We start from the raw sequence: 13318 nt of genomic DNA on the forward strand, positions 1-13318 counted from the left end.
TACCAATGCTTTGAAATGTGCACTAACAAAGATATAGAGCCTGCAGTGAGGCTGCTGTGGAGCCTTGCCTTCCCAACCATTTGCTGGGTTGTATAGCTGCTCGTAATAACTTCATATTCAATGGAGCCATGCCAAATCATCATCAACTGACATCCAAGATAGCTTACTATCTTACTTTTTGGATAGGTTCTACGGCATCCAAGCGAGCTCTCAAGCTCAAGGCAATCGTTCGGGAAAGGGGACCTCAGACCTGATCGCCACGAGAGAGGACAGTAATGGTGGAGCAGGCGATCAATAGGGATACTTGGTTTTCTGGCTTTTAGGATTTTTGGGATTTTTGTGAGCAGGCGGAGTCCTCTTTTGGATTTACATACAGTCTTTGTGTTATACTATATTGATGTGGGCTGTTAATTTTTCTCTTCTTTGTATATTCCTTTTGTATATCTATGGGTGATTTTACTTTGCTTCTCTATTATGTAGAGTGCCAATTTAGGAACTAGAGTTAAATCACATCTAGATATAGATATATGTAAATACTTTTAAATACTTAATATTTATATAATGATAGGGCGTCTTGCCCTATTTTTACTTCCAAAAAAATTAAAAAGAAGAAAACCTTAATTTCTTCTTGCTGTTTGCTAGATTAAACTTGCTAGTCTATCAACACTTAAAACTATTAACTCCTGACCCTCATATGCTCACATAATTTCGAGAATAATGATACGCTAGTAGGGCATAATTGTAGAGATCTAATGATAGAGAGTAGGTAAAAAGTCACTTGTCAATTTGTGAAGAATCAATATTAATCAAACAAACCATAGATCAAAATAAGACTACAATATTGTCAAAACAAAATTAGAGGAGCAAAAAAACATATTCTAAATCATAATATCAAACGAGTCATGATTAGCAGTATGATTAAGATACAAACTTTCAAACAAAGTGAACGTACTCGTAATTATAGTCCTTGCTATACAAATACTGGAAGATAACATACAACAAAAAATGATAATCCCCTTACAGAGGATAACAACCCTTTCTCTTTGAAACCGAGAAAAAGGTAAACTATCCCACAAAAAAAAAAAGAAGAGGGACCTGTTAAAAGAATTTTAAACATATATAGATGCGCCAAAAAATTCAAATTATAAGGTTAGTTTAAGGTAATTGTTGCTTCGAATTCTTCCAACATGGAACTATATAGACACCTGAACTTTGAAGAGTAACTGATACAGACCTAATTAGCCCTTGACATTGGTCAAGGTGAAACCTCCCATCTGTAGGCGAATCGGAGAGAAGTGCAAGAATCCGGTACACGCTCACAAAGCAAGCAGGCTTGAAGCTTGGGGACCTCAATACGAATGTCCATTCGGACCGGCTCGGCCCAGCTCGCTCAATACGAATGTCCATTCGGACCGGCTCGGCCCAGCCCGGCCCGGCCCGGAAATCCAGATCCGAACTGGGCAAAATGGATGGCCGGAACCAGGACCTGAAGGGGACGAGGCGGTCCGCGTTGTCTGAAATTACCGAGGGTGAATAGGGTAATCAAACAATAAATGCGCAATTAATAAAATTCAATGCAATACAAGACACAAATTTATAATATGGCAATAAATAGGAGAGAGAGAGAGAGAGTTAGAGAATAATTAGCCAAATTGACACGTCGATGTGTTCACGAGGTTCGGTCCTCACGACCTACGTCCCCGAACACCTCTCACAATGATAATCCACTACACAAATCCGGTTTGGAAGCCGGAACTTCTTCACAACGATCTCCCCAAGATCTCACAATCCATACAATGATCTACTCGAGATCAAGCACTCCACACAATACAAGATGAATGAAAGAAACTCTCTTACAATAATCTTATGGCAAGGATCAAGAGATAATCAATTTGAAGCTTAGAGATTTGTGGGATGTGGAGTTGAAAACCGAAACTTGAAACACTTAAGAATGAAATGAAAGTTTGAGCTCAAAATCACACAAAAACAAAACTTAGAGATTTTTCTTTGCTTGCTTGAATACTGAGGTGAAGAAGGCTGTAGGATATATATAGGAACCCCAAACAACAGCCCAAATCCCGAGCAAATCACAAAATCCCCTAAAATCAGCTCAATCTGTAACTAGCCGTTATAGCGTCGTCAATCGACTGATGTACTATTCAGTCGGTTGATGAGCTGGCCGATGAGTGCCACTCATACACCATCGGTCGACTGATGAGAACCATCAGTCAACTGATGAGCTGCTTCAGTCGAGTGATAATAGTCAATCGACTGAGCAGAAACTTTCAGCAATTGCCGAACAGTTCATCGGTCGACTGATGAACAACATCAATCGACTAATGGGCTGCTTCGGTTGACTGACAAGAATCAATTGACTGAGCAGAGACTTTCAGCAATTGTCGAACAATTTATCGGTCGACTGATGCATAGCGTCAGACGACTGATAACCGAGCACAACCCAGATATGAATAGAGAATATGATTTTCAAATGTGCTTTAAAAATAGCAAATAAATTCTAAAAAATATAAAACTTTATGAAATATTTATAAACATAAATATAAACATGTTAGAAAAGAAATTTTTAAAATATCATTTCCCAATTGTGAAAACTTATCATTTTTCAAAATGGTCAAAAATACGGTTTTAGAAGTGTGTGTAGGTGAACCCCAATTGCTTCAAATGTTATCTACTATAATTCTTACCTACATTATGATCTAGAGAGAAAATAAAAATGTAAATATCGCTCACATATGTATACAACTCTTGAGACTCGATATTTCCTAATTTGTTGATGAAGCTCCTCTTGTATATGTTGCACTTGAGTGCTTTTCTTCATCAATTTGCCTCCTCCTCCACGGATATCATTGTTATGGTACAATTTTCATCCAACCTCCAATTATGGCACTATATTGCTTGATCAAATATTTTCCTGCACAATATCACTTAGCAAGCAATTAGCATCGATAATGAGCTTTGTAAATCATAATCAAAATACAATACCTAACACTGTCCGGGTCTAAGCAGGCCGGGTCGCGGGTCAACCCGGTTATTTTCTTTTTTTTTAATTGCTTAAAAGTTAGTTTTTAAAAAAATAAAGAGTAATTAAGATATGCAAAATTTGGACAAAAATTCAATCATATTATTAATCAATTATAAATATACAATTTGCAAATATAAATATCATAGAAATTAAAATGATAAAATATTAATTATTAGTCACTAATAGTTATAATTTTTTTTTTAAATTCATCACATCACAATAGATCAATACATTCCAACTAGATTGCCACCTACTCATCTATATCACTATCATTTGTAACTTTTTCTAAAATAATTTATCATAAATTTGTAGCTAAGAAATAAAAATCACAAACTAATTTCTACTATCTATCTCTTTCTCCTATTATCAACTCATTAAGACTATCTTCAATACTAGCTATCCGATTGGTGCTTGAGTTTTCTTTTCGGATCTCCACCAATCTTGTAGGCACATTACCGCCGGTACGGTAGACAGATCTAACAATATTCTGTAGTCATCCATCGAACGTCCTGATGTGCTGAATGAGCTTTCGAAGCTACTTTAGAAACCTACACTGTTAGTGAGTCATGAGCCATGATAAAAAGTATATGATATGACACTATTCCATATACTCTCCACTATTACAAAATATCGAAATCATCATTTTGAGAATTAACTAAAGGTGTGGTTATTATTGTTCAATTTTAAAACTTTCCTTGATGATGATCCAGATCCAAATCCACGGCAACTACTAGTTAGCCTCACTATCATCGATTGTCTATAGAAACTCACACATTTGTCCCTTGTTGAACTTGTAGAAGCTATAGGTTAAGGTGTACTTACATCATATCTACGTACATACTCATTATATAATCTTTGAAAATAATATTTAATAGTGTTATGATGAGTAAGAGTTGTAACAGTCTGACCATTATCAGCGTCTATTATCATGTTCTCATACAAAGAATTTAACAAATTTTGAAAGCCAACATCCTTCAAGCATATATCAATAAGATTGCCTAAACTAAAAATAATAGGAATATGTCTAAAATACTTATTAATTTTTCTTTCCATTTCAAAAGTCATGTTTCCAAAATAATTATCCATACGATAATTAATAAAAAAAAGTTTGAATACTTAAAACTTGTAAAACAGCTTGAGTAATAGTTGGATAATAATAACCAGATAATAACATAGTAGCTTTATAAAAAAAACTTGTAGCATCTCTTTTACACCACATATAATTATCCATTTATCATCAGGTATTCCATATATACTACCAGAGCTAGAACTAGAAGCAAGTAAAGAAATAAAATTATTTATAATTTCTTTATGCTCTATTAGTACATTTAACATTGCATAGGTGAAATTTCACGGTCAACATCTTTTGGAATTAACTTGGGTTTCAAATTTTTACTTTTACAAAATTATTTTCCTCTTTTAAGTCTTTGTTCAGAAGCATTATGAGCATAAACTATGACCACAACCTCTTCTATCATATATTTAATTTCATTAAAAGCATTTTGAGCATTTAAATCTTAACTATGACACATGTATCTAATATGAAAAAGATCACAATGACATGGCAATAGCAAAGATGATTTAATATGATCAACAGCTACATTATTATTACTTACACTATCTAGTAAGAGAGAAAATATTCTTTTTTCAGAAATTTCTAATTTAGAAAGTTCTTCCATTATTAAATTTGCACCATTAACACCAGTGTGAATCTTTAAATGCAATAAAGAAACAACTCTTTTAAACATATGTCAAGTATTATCAATCTAATGTATCGTGATACATAAATAACCAGTTTGTGCTCTAGATATCCAAATATCAGAAATTAGAGAAAATTTATAATTTAAGTCTTGAAAATAAGAAATTATTTTTGTTTGTTCCTCATGATAATATTTTAAAATATCACGTTGATAAGACTAACGAGAATTTTTAAAATGCAGGATAAAAACCATCTATAATCATATTTTCAAATTTATCATCTTCTACTAATTTAAAAGGAATGTTTTTAATAACAATAAACATGTTGGCGTATTTCCTAGCTTTAATTGTGTCGTAGTTCCAAGAACTGAGGCTACCAGAGGTGGATGATTGAGAGAGTAGAGATGAGCAAATGTCTCCTTGAGACGTTCTTCCTTGCATTCTGTTGTGTTTTTCCAAATGGTGTTTGAGGTGGTTGGTGCCGCTCTTATGATGAGCTTGAAAAATATGGACGCATAGTGCATATTTGGGCTTTTGGGTGAGAAGTTTATAGTGTTGATCCATGTGACTTTTATGTTCTTGAAAAAAAATCCACACATCCGATCTAGGCCTTTTGGGAGATCTTAGTGTGAGATCATCACCATTGGAATCAGGTCAACATCGATAGTAGAAGGAGTAGCTGTAGGCATTGTAAGTGTAGTAAGACTCATTTTGGGATCGGAAGTTAGAACTTGTGCTTTATAATCGGATGAGGAAGCCATTTGATTTGAGAATTAGAAAGTATAAGAGAATATATAAGAGTATTAGAGAGAAATAGATGAGTTTTGGATGAGAAAAATAAATAAAAACTCACTCTATTTATAGAGACAACCATCTAACCAGATGACCGAAATACCCTCAAATTTTGGTCATTTTTAACTATTGTTGGGGGTATTTTGGTCAAGTACCCTAAAATGGCCAACATGGATGTTCGAACCGGACTGGGTCCATGCAGGCCTGGGCTGCCTGGTCCAACTGTTAGATTTTGACCATTGGACTAGGCCTGGTCCGAGCCGGGTCAACGGTCAAAGAATTGACTGTTGATCCCTGAGTCGGGCCAAACAGGTATGGCCATGTTCCCTGTTGGGCCGGGCTGGGTCCGATGTGGGAGCGGCCGAGGCGACCCGGACCCGGGCTTGGAGCCCGGTCAAGGCCGGAAACCCAAGTTTTTCTCGGGTCCGGGCCAGACACTGGGCCGAGTCCAGGCCTTGAGCCCGAATTGACACTCCTAGACCTCAGCTTAGAAGAAGAGAAGACTGCTCACGAATTGGAGTGAAGGAGGAAAACTCGAGCGTGAACAAGAATGAACAAGCTCATTTTCATTAGATCATTGTCATTTGAAATAATCTCAAAGGCCATTGAAGTCATATTGTTTGGTGTTGATGGAAGCTTTAAGAAGAAATTTTTGTGGACGAAGTATTGAGTGCAATCGAGGAGCGTTGTGCGTATATAGGAGTTCATGTTTGAGATTTCATATGTATGCAGCCGAGTTTCATTGTGGAAAAAACTTCTTTAGGATTTCCTCATCTTTTGTTAAATAATACTACACTAAGGGATGATGCTAGGGAGTCAACTTATATGCATCTGACATCAATAGATAAGAGCAAACCTCAGTTCCACCGCATTATGCATGGGATTAAATTGTTTATTTGGTGGCTTTACCAGGTCTTCTGCTAGTCCTCTTGCTAGAGCTGGTCACATTGATCGCTTAGAAGATCAAGGGAATGAGTATTCAGAGTTAGAAAAGTTCGCTTGAAATATTTCCATTATTAATTGCACGGTGCCTGTCATACTATCTCAATACAAATATTTGCATATTCTCAACAATCTTAGCTCATGCATCTAGTGGCAATAGTATTGATTTAATAAAAAAAAGTATTTTCATAATAGTCATTTTGATATACAAATAGAACTTATAATGAGTAACGACAAAGTTCATTTTGTTGCATCCTCAAAATAATAAAATGACAGATTATTAACAGTTCATTATAATTTCGAGCATTTTATCGTTTCAATTTTCGAACTAGTTCACAAACATGCATGGTGATGATGTAGCATTAGAAATTTCAACCACCTCACACCACCAAGGAGCGAGTATTCACCCAAAAAAAAGGTAGTTATTTGATTCTTCCCTTTGTTTTGAATATTTGATGCTATATGAAATTCTGTTCAACACAATATATGACAATAATACACATTCAAAGCACGTTAACACATAAATGCAAGTGCTGTAGAGAACGATAATAATCATTCCAAAATAGGCTGAACAAAGCTCACACTGATAATCTACAGCACGGTTTTGGCTGCTGAAATCTTGGGTGAAGATTAAAATAGGGTAAGGGTTTTGGAAAATCTTTAATAATTCTGTTCTTTTACTTCTTTCCATCTCGCGGCTCAATTATATCCATATGTTTCAGCTCTTACAGGCTGACTTGAAACTTGGCAAGCTCAGCACCCATTGTTCAAACTTACAAATCGTCCTCAAGTTCACATCCATCATAATACATATATCCCTCTAGAGAGGGTCGCGAAATCCATAATATTAATAATAATAAAAAAAGGACATGCCTATTTGTTCCATAGAGGATAATCTCATATTAATATTATTGTAATTCTACAAAAATACAACAACATATATAGAGCCAAAGCTACAACTACAACAATTGATCCTCAGCAAACCACAAAGAGTTGCTGACTTGTCGGCAACAGCTTGATTACATACTGTACATATACTGCCAAAAAAGAGAATGGTGATATTAAACAGACTTCACAAATGTTAACAGGAATAGTGCAAAAAATGAACATGGTTAAGCTGCTAAATTAAATAACATGCGTGAAACAGACAATAATCCTACCATCGCAGCAGCATTTAAAAAAAACACTGATATGTTAATATACCGATAAATTGTGGCTTGCCTGGATCTCAATAGAACCTTGTCACGTTAATGGTTTCAATAGAACCTTGTCACGTTAATGGTTTCAGTTCCTAGTATTCCGGCCAAATAAAAGACCAAGATAGTTTGAGAATGTTTCCGCAATTGAGATTAAATACAAATATAATAAGAGTACAGTAAAGAACCAACTAGGGGGGGTTATTCATTGGTGTAATTTTAGGGATATGGGGATAATTTTTGGAACAACAATGTTTGGTGTTATTCATTGGGGTATTTGGAACTGGAGCCAACTTTGTGGTGTTATTGGTTTGTTGGGATAAATGGGGGACAAATACCCCACTTTGCCCCAAGTTACCCCAACTATATAATCACTCCTCAGCCCCACCCTCCAAATTTACCCCATTTTTTCCCCTGGAACAAGAGGAGAACAGAATTACCCCACTTCCGTTCTCAAGCTCCATCGTCGCCGTGCTCGAGCTCGATCGCCGCTCCGCCGTCGTCGTTCCCGAGCAGGGATTTCCCCACTACCATCTCCTCCGCCTCCTCCTCCGCTTCCATCCGCCGCGGGAAGTACACCGGAGCTGTGCACAGGAGATGGAGGCGACGTAGGAGGCCGCGGCGGAGGAGGGGTGGGGACGGTGGGTGATCAATCTCAACCTCGTCGTAAGCCCTCTATCCTCCTTATTTTACTTGAATCCGACGAATTTCTCAACAATTTACAACTAGGGTTTGTTTTTCCCCCATTTCAAATCACCCCCTTTTAACCCGTGTTTTTGATGAGTTTCTCAATTTGGGTCTCTCTTTATTTCGATGAATTAGGGCATTTCTACACCTGTCCATTGATTTTGAGCTTGTATGGGTTAATGGGTAGCTGTTTTAATTTCTACTGAAGTCCATTGATCGTGGGGGGGAAATCTACGTTTTGTGGTGAATAGTTCTCTGTTTCTATTGGGTTGGAACTGATGTATTGGAAGATGATCAAAACAATTGACATTAAATACAAATATAATAAGAGTACAGTAAAGAACCAACTCACAAAATAATATGGAAGAGTCAGTGAAACTACTTTTGTGGAAATCATACAGTTGCAAAGAGCTAGAGATAACCAAATAACAAAACTAGAGAGGTTAAAAGATCCATTCTCAAACTACAGACTTGAATTTTCCCAGGGGAAAACATAGTGACCAAATAGTTGGTTGTTTTATCATTTGAATGACAGAAATAAATATTATTGTATCAAGCATAAGCTGATGTACAATATAACAATAATTGTTGCATTCACATTGAGTATCAATATATTTGGACATAAGTGATAGCCTGAAGAAATATTTCTATTCTAAATCTCTCAAAATAGCCTTCGAACATTACCCCTATCTAGTCAAAAATCCATGCAGAAGAAGGATTTGGCAATCTCTTCATACATCCTGCGAGTTCGGTGGCTAAATAAAGTTTGGGAAGAGATAAATAGAAAGTACTATTTGCCAGGCAGAAGAAAGATTTGGCAGGCTAATCATAGATCCTGCCTGTTCAGTGGCTAGATAAAGTTTGGAAGTGATAAAAAAGAGTATGGACACATACCTTGCCTCTATTTCAACCTAAATTTTCTTTGATAGAGCACTTTTTATCCAGTCACAAAGTTGATTAATTAATAACAATGTAACATCATGAGTATATTTAAAAGGGGTCAGCTTGCTACTAGCTATTCATGAGGCTTGTCAAACAAAATGGTGCCTTGAGGATCATAATGTGATCTTGAACCTATATCAAATGGCAGACTTTAACTTGTTCCTTAAGATCCCAATGCAACAAAGATAAAAAAATATTGCTGTTCTGGGTAATGATCTAAGCAGGAACAGAACCATATAAGAGTTCAGGTTGGGCAAGTACTCAACCTGAATTTGGAGGAGTTTATACTTGTAAAAGGCTAATGCATCCATAAAGCAATCTATATTTACATGAGTTCCACTCTACAATATCTTTTAGTTAGTGTCAAAGACAAACGTCTGACCTTTAAACTTTAGTAAACCTAGGGTTACATTGTTCATCTCAATCAAATCATAGATTCAATTTTAATATACATAAATTGATAGTATCCCTTCAATTTTGGGTATAAGAATTACGGCTTATAGATTTTATCTTATATAAAATGTCAAAATACACTTTTTTATGAAACAAAATACATCAATTCTAAAAATTATGCTTAAGTTTTAGTAACCAAATCTAGATAAAAATCCTGGCTCCGCCTCGCCTCTGGAATTATGACATTGATTTTCTTTATGAAAATTAAGGAGGTATACCACATATGAAGGTTGATGTTAGCCGATTAACATAATGGCAAAGTTTGACATTGAGCGTTATAGTTCACATATTAAAGAAACAAATGAAGAAATCAGCCTTTAAGAGGCCAGAAACAAATACTGAGAACTTTTGAGTTATAGGAATAGCAAAACCTAGAGTGATGTTGTTCATCTCAATCAAATCATAGATTCAATTCTAATATAGATAAATTGATAGTATCCCTTCTATTTTGGGTATAAGAATTACGGCTAATAGATTTTATCTTATATTAAATGTCGAAATATACTTTTTATGAAACAAAATATATCAATTCTAGAAATTATGCTTAAAGTTTTAGTAACCAAATCTAGATAAAAATCCTGGCTCCGCCTCGCCTCTAGAATTATGACATTGATAATATTTATGAAAACTAAGGAGGTATACCGCATATGAGGTTGATGTTACCCGATTAACATAATGGCAAAGTTTGACATTGAGCGTCATAGTCCATGTATTAAAGAAACAAAAGAAAAAATCAGCCTTTAAGAGGCCAGAAACAAATACAGAACTTTTGAGGTATAGGAATAGCAAAACCTAGAGTGACGTTGTTCATCTCTATCAAATCATAGATTCAATTCTAATATACATAAATTGATAGTATCCCTTCAATTTTGGGTATAAGAATTACAGCTTATAGATTTTATCTTATATTAAATGTCGAAATACACTTTTTTATGAAACAAAATATATCAATTCTAGAAATTATGCTTAAGTTTTAGTAACCAAATCTAGATAAAAATCCAGGCTCCGCCTCGCCTCCGGAATTATGACATTGATTATCTTTATGAAAATTAAGGAGGTATACCGCATATGAAGGTTGATGTTAGCCGATTAACATAATGGCAAAGTTTGACATTGAGCGTTATAGTCCATGTATTAAAGCAACAAATGAAGAAATTAGCCTTGAAGAGGTCATAAACAAATACTGAGAACTTTTGAGTTAAAGGAATAGCAAAACTATGACAATCTCATCTCATCAAAGTACAAGCTCATTGGACGAAGCAAAATAGACACCCATCATTCCCATTATTTTGGTCACTTTTCTCCATAGTTCAAGGCCAGCTTTACATCAAATGTGCAGCCGACCAGCTTAATCTAGATCATGCCCCAGTGGTCTTCAATTTTCATCACCAAAGTCTAACTAACACACTCAAATTCAACAATACTGCATCATTATTAGTGGATCACAGGCATCCTCACCATATACCACGGTACCACCAATCGATCTAATTATTAATTAAAGAAAGCTTTGGTCACATCAAAATGATACATCCATATTCAATTTCACTGCAGGATAGAAGGAAACAATGGAAATTACATGAGGCTCAACACCAAGAAGAAATACAATGAAAGAGGTCCAAAGGAAGTTTATTAATATGTGATACTGAATTATGTGTCAAAATTGGATCCTGCATCCAGTAATATGTTAGCATCATCCTAACAAGGAAAAGCCTTTGCTGATATCCCCCCTAATGAACTATACTGAAAATGTGAAGCAAGTTCCTTCTGTTTAAACTTCTAAGAAATTGTTGAATCTCAAATATATATTTATGTCACTGCTGACAAATCCGAAAACAACTAGAACATCCAAAATGTGAACAAATGATCATCCACAAAACAACTACACCACTGTCCTGACCTCTTGTTGTTGCCGAACTTTGCCCGCAAAAGCATGAAGCATTCTACTTTTCCTAATAATATTTTAACCTTTATTTCAACAACTCCAAGAGCCTGTAAAGAAGTGGAAGTCAAGTAAATTGAACTCTTCTAAATCTAAATTATGCCCTTATCTTAAACAGTATTTTGATGCAACTAAAGTTAATAACTTAATATGTAAAAATAACATCTATCCTTCAGTCCTTCTTATACAACTAACACTACAACTAAAGTTGTATATGTCCACACTTATTTTATGATACATATAATTTTAATTGCAAAGGATTAAACAATAGCGGCACAAATAAAAAGTGTGGCAAATCACGACACATATTTGTGCCATTAGATATATATAATTAAATATAATTGAAAAAGGTTAATAGTCTATCATGGATTGTGAGAGGATTTATTGATAAGCTTAAATAATAAATCTTAGATTTTAATTATGATGACCATTAAACATTGATGATAGTGTATAAGTTAAAAAACTCCATAGTTAAGTGTGCTTTGGTGAGAGTAATCCTAGGATGGATGACCTTCTGGGAAGTTATACTATTGAATGACAATATTGTTTATATTTTTATGGTCTAGATACAACTATGTGTCACCATTCTTGACACATGTATGTGTCACGAGTTTTGTGACACAAATATGTGTCACCACTCTCGATATATATATATGTCCTGAATTTTGTGACACATTCTCAAATGTGTAAAAAGACACTCTCCGCACATGTTCTAACCACACTTTTGGTATATGTAGCGCTCTATTTGTGTGACACAAAAATGCGTAGCGTAGAAACAAAAATGTATCATAACTTACAACTTTTGTTGTAGTGTAAAAAGTTCATTATGATCAAACTAACATCCACACTGAATAACATATGCATACAAGGTAAATGAAACAATGCGCATTGTGCAATCTTTGATTTTCAAATTATGCTAAAACCAACTGACGACAAACTAATCAAATTCAGCAAATCAGCAATCAGCGACACTTGATCACCATAACATACCTCAAACACCATAAATTCCACAATCACTTTTTTATTCATCATCAAAATAACAACCATCTTTTTTTACTCAACTTCAAAATTGATTACGATAGATTGATATTTTAGACCCTTTCACTATTTAAAACATAAAAAAGCCAAACTGAATTTGACATAAAATACCTACATATGCAAACTCCACAAGCCTGCATACAAAACACAATCAACAGTGTGCAATCTCGGATTTCAAAAATATGTTTGATTGTACATACACCCCATGTAATATAAGGGTGTATCCAGTTACATCTCCTAAATAATTTTATTATCATTTACCCCCTCTAAACTACAGATGACATTATTTATTCATGTCACATAGGAATCGCCTGACGATATACAATCATTTGCTTAACTGAAAAATACCAACTTACAGTCTAAATAGAGGACGAGACTAAAAAGTTGTCTGAATTGGTGTGTAAGTGATAATAAAACAGTAACTATTCAAATTATGATAAAAACAACTAACAATTCAAACTTATCAAATTCATCAAAACTTCATTAAAAAAATTTAAATAAAAAAATCAAAGCTTTGATGCACCACAACATACCTCAAATCACCATCTCCTCACTCCTCCATCCCCTCCTCCCCCGACCCAGCCATCTCCC

At 35.0% G+C, this 13318-nt stretch overlaps 1 long non-coding RNA gene across 1 annotated transcript; it reads right to left on the reverse strand.

Moving 5' to 3' along the window:
• Positions 7132 to 13318, reverse strand: LOC109822094. Its single transcript, XR_002242023.1, has 2 exons — positions 13261 to 13318; positions 7132 to 7509 (listed from the first exon to the last, which is right to left on the reverse strand). It is a non-coding gene; the product is annotated as an uncharacterized LOC109822094 (long non-coding RNA).

The sequence above is a fragment of the Asparagus officinalis genome, chromosome 8 (genome assembly GCF_001876935.1).
Source record: "Asparagus officinalis chromosome 8, Aspof.V1, whole genome shotgun sequence".
Taxonomy (NCBI): Eukaryota; Viridiplantae; Streptophyta; class Magnoliopsida; order Asparagales; family Asparagaceae; genus Asparagus; species Asparagus officinalis.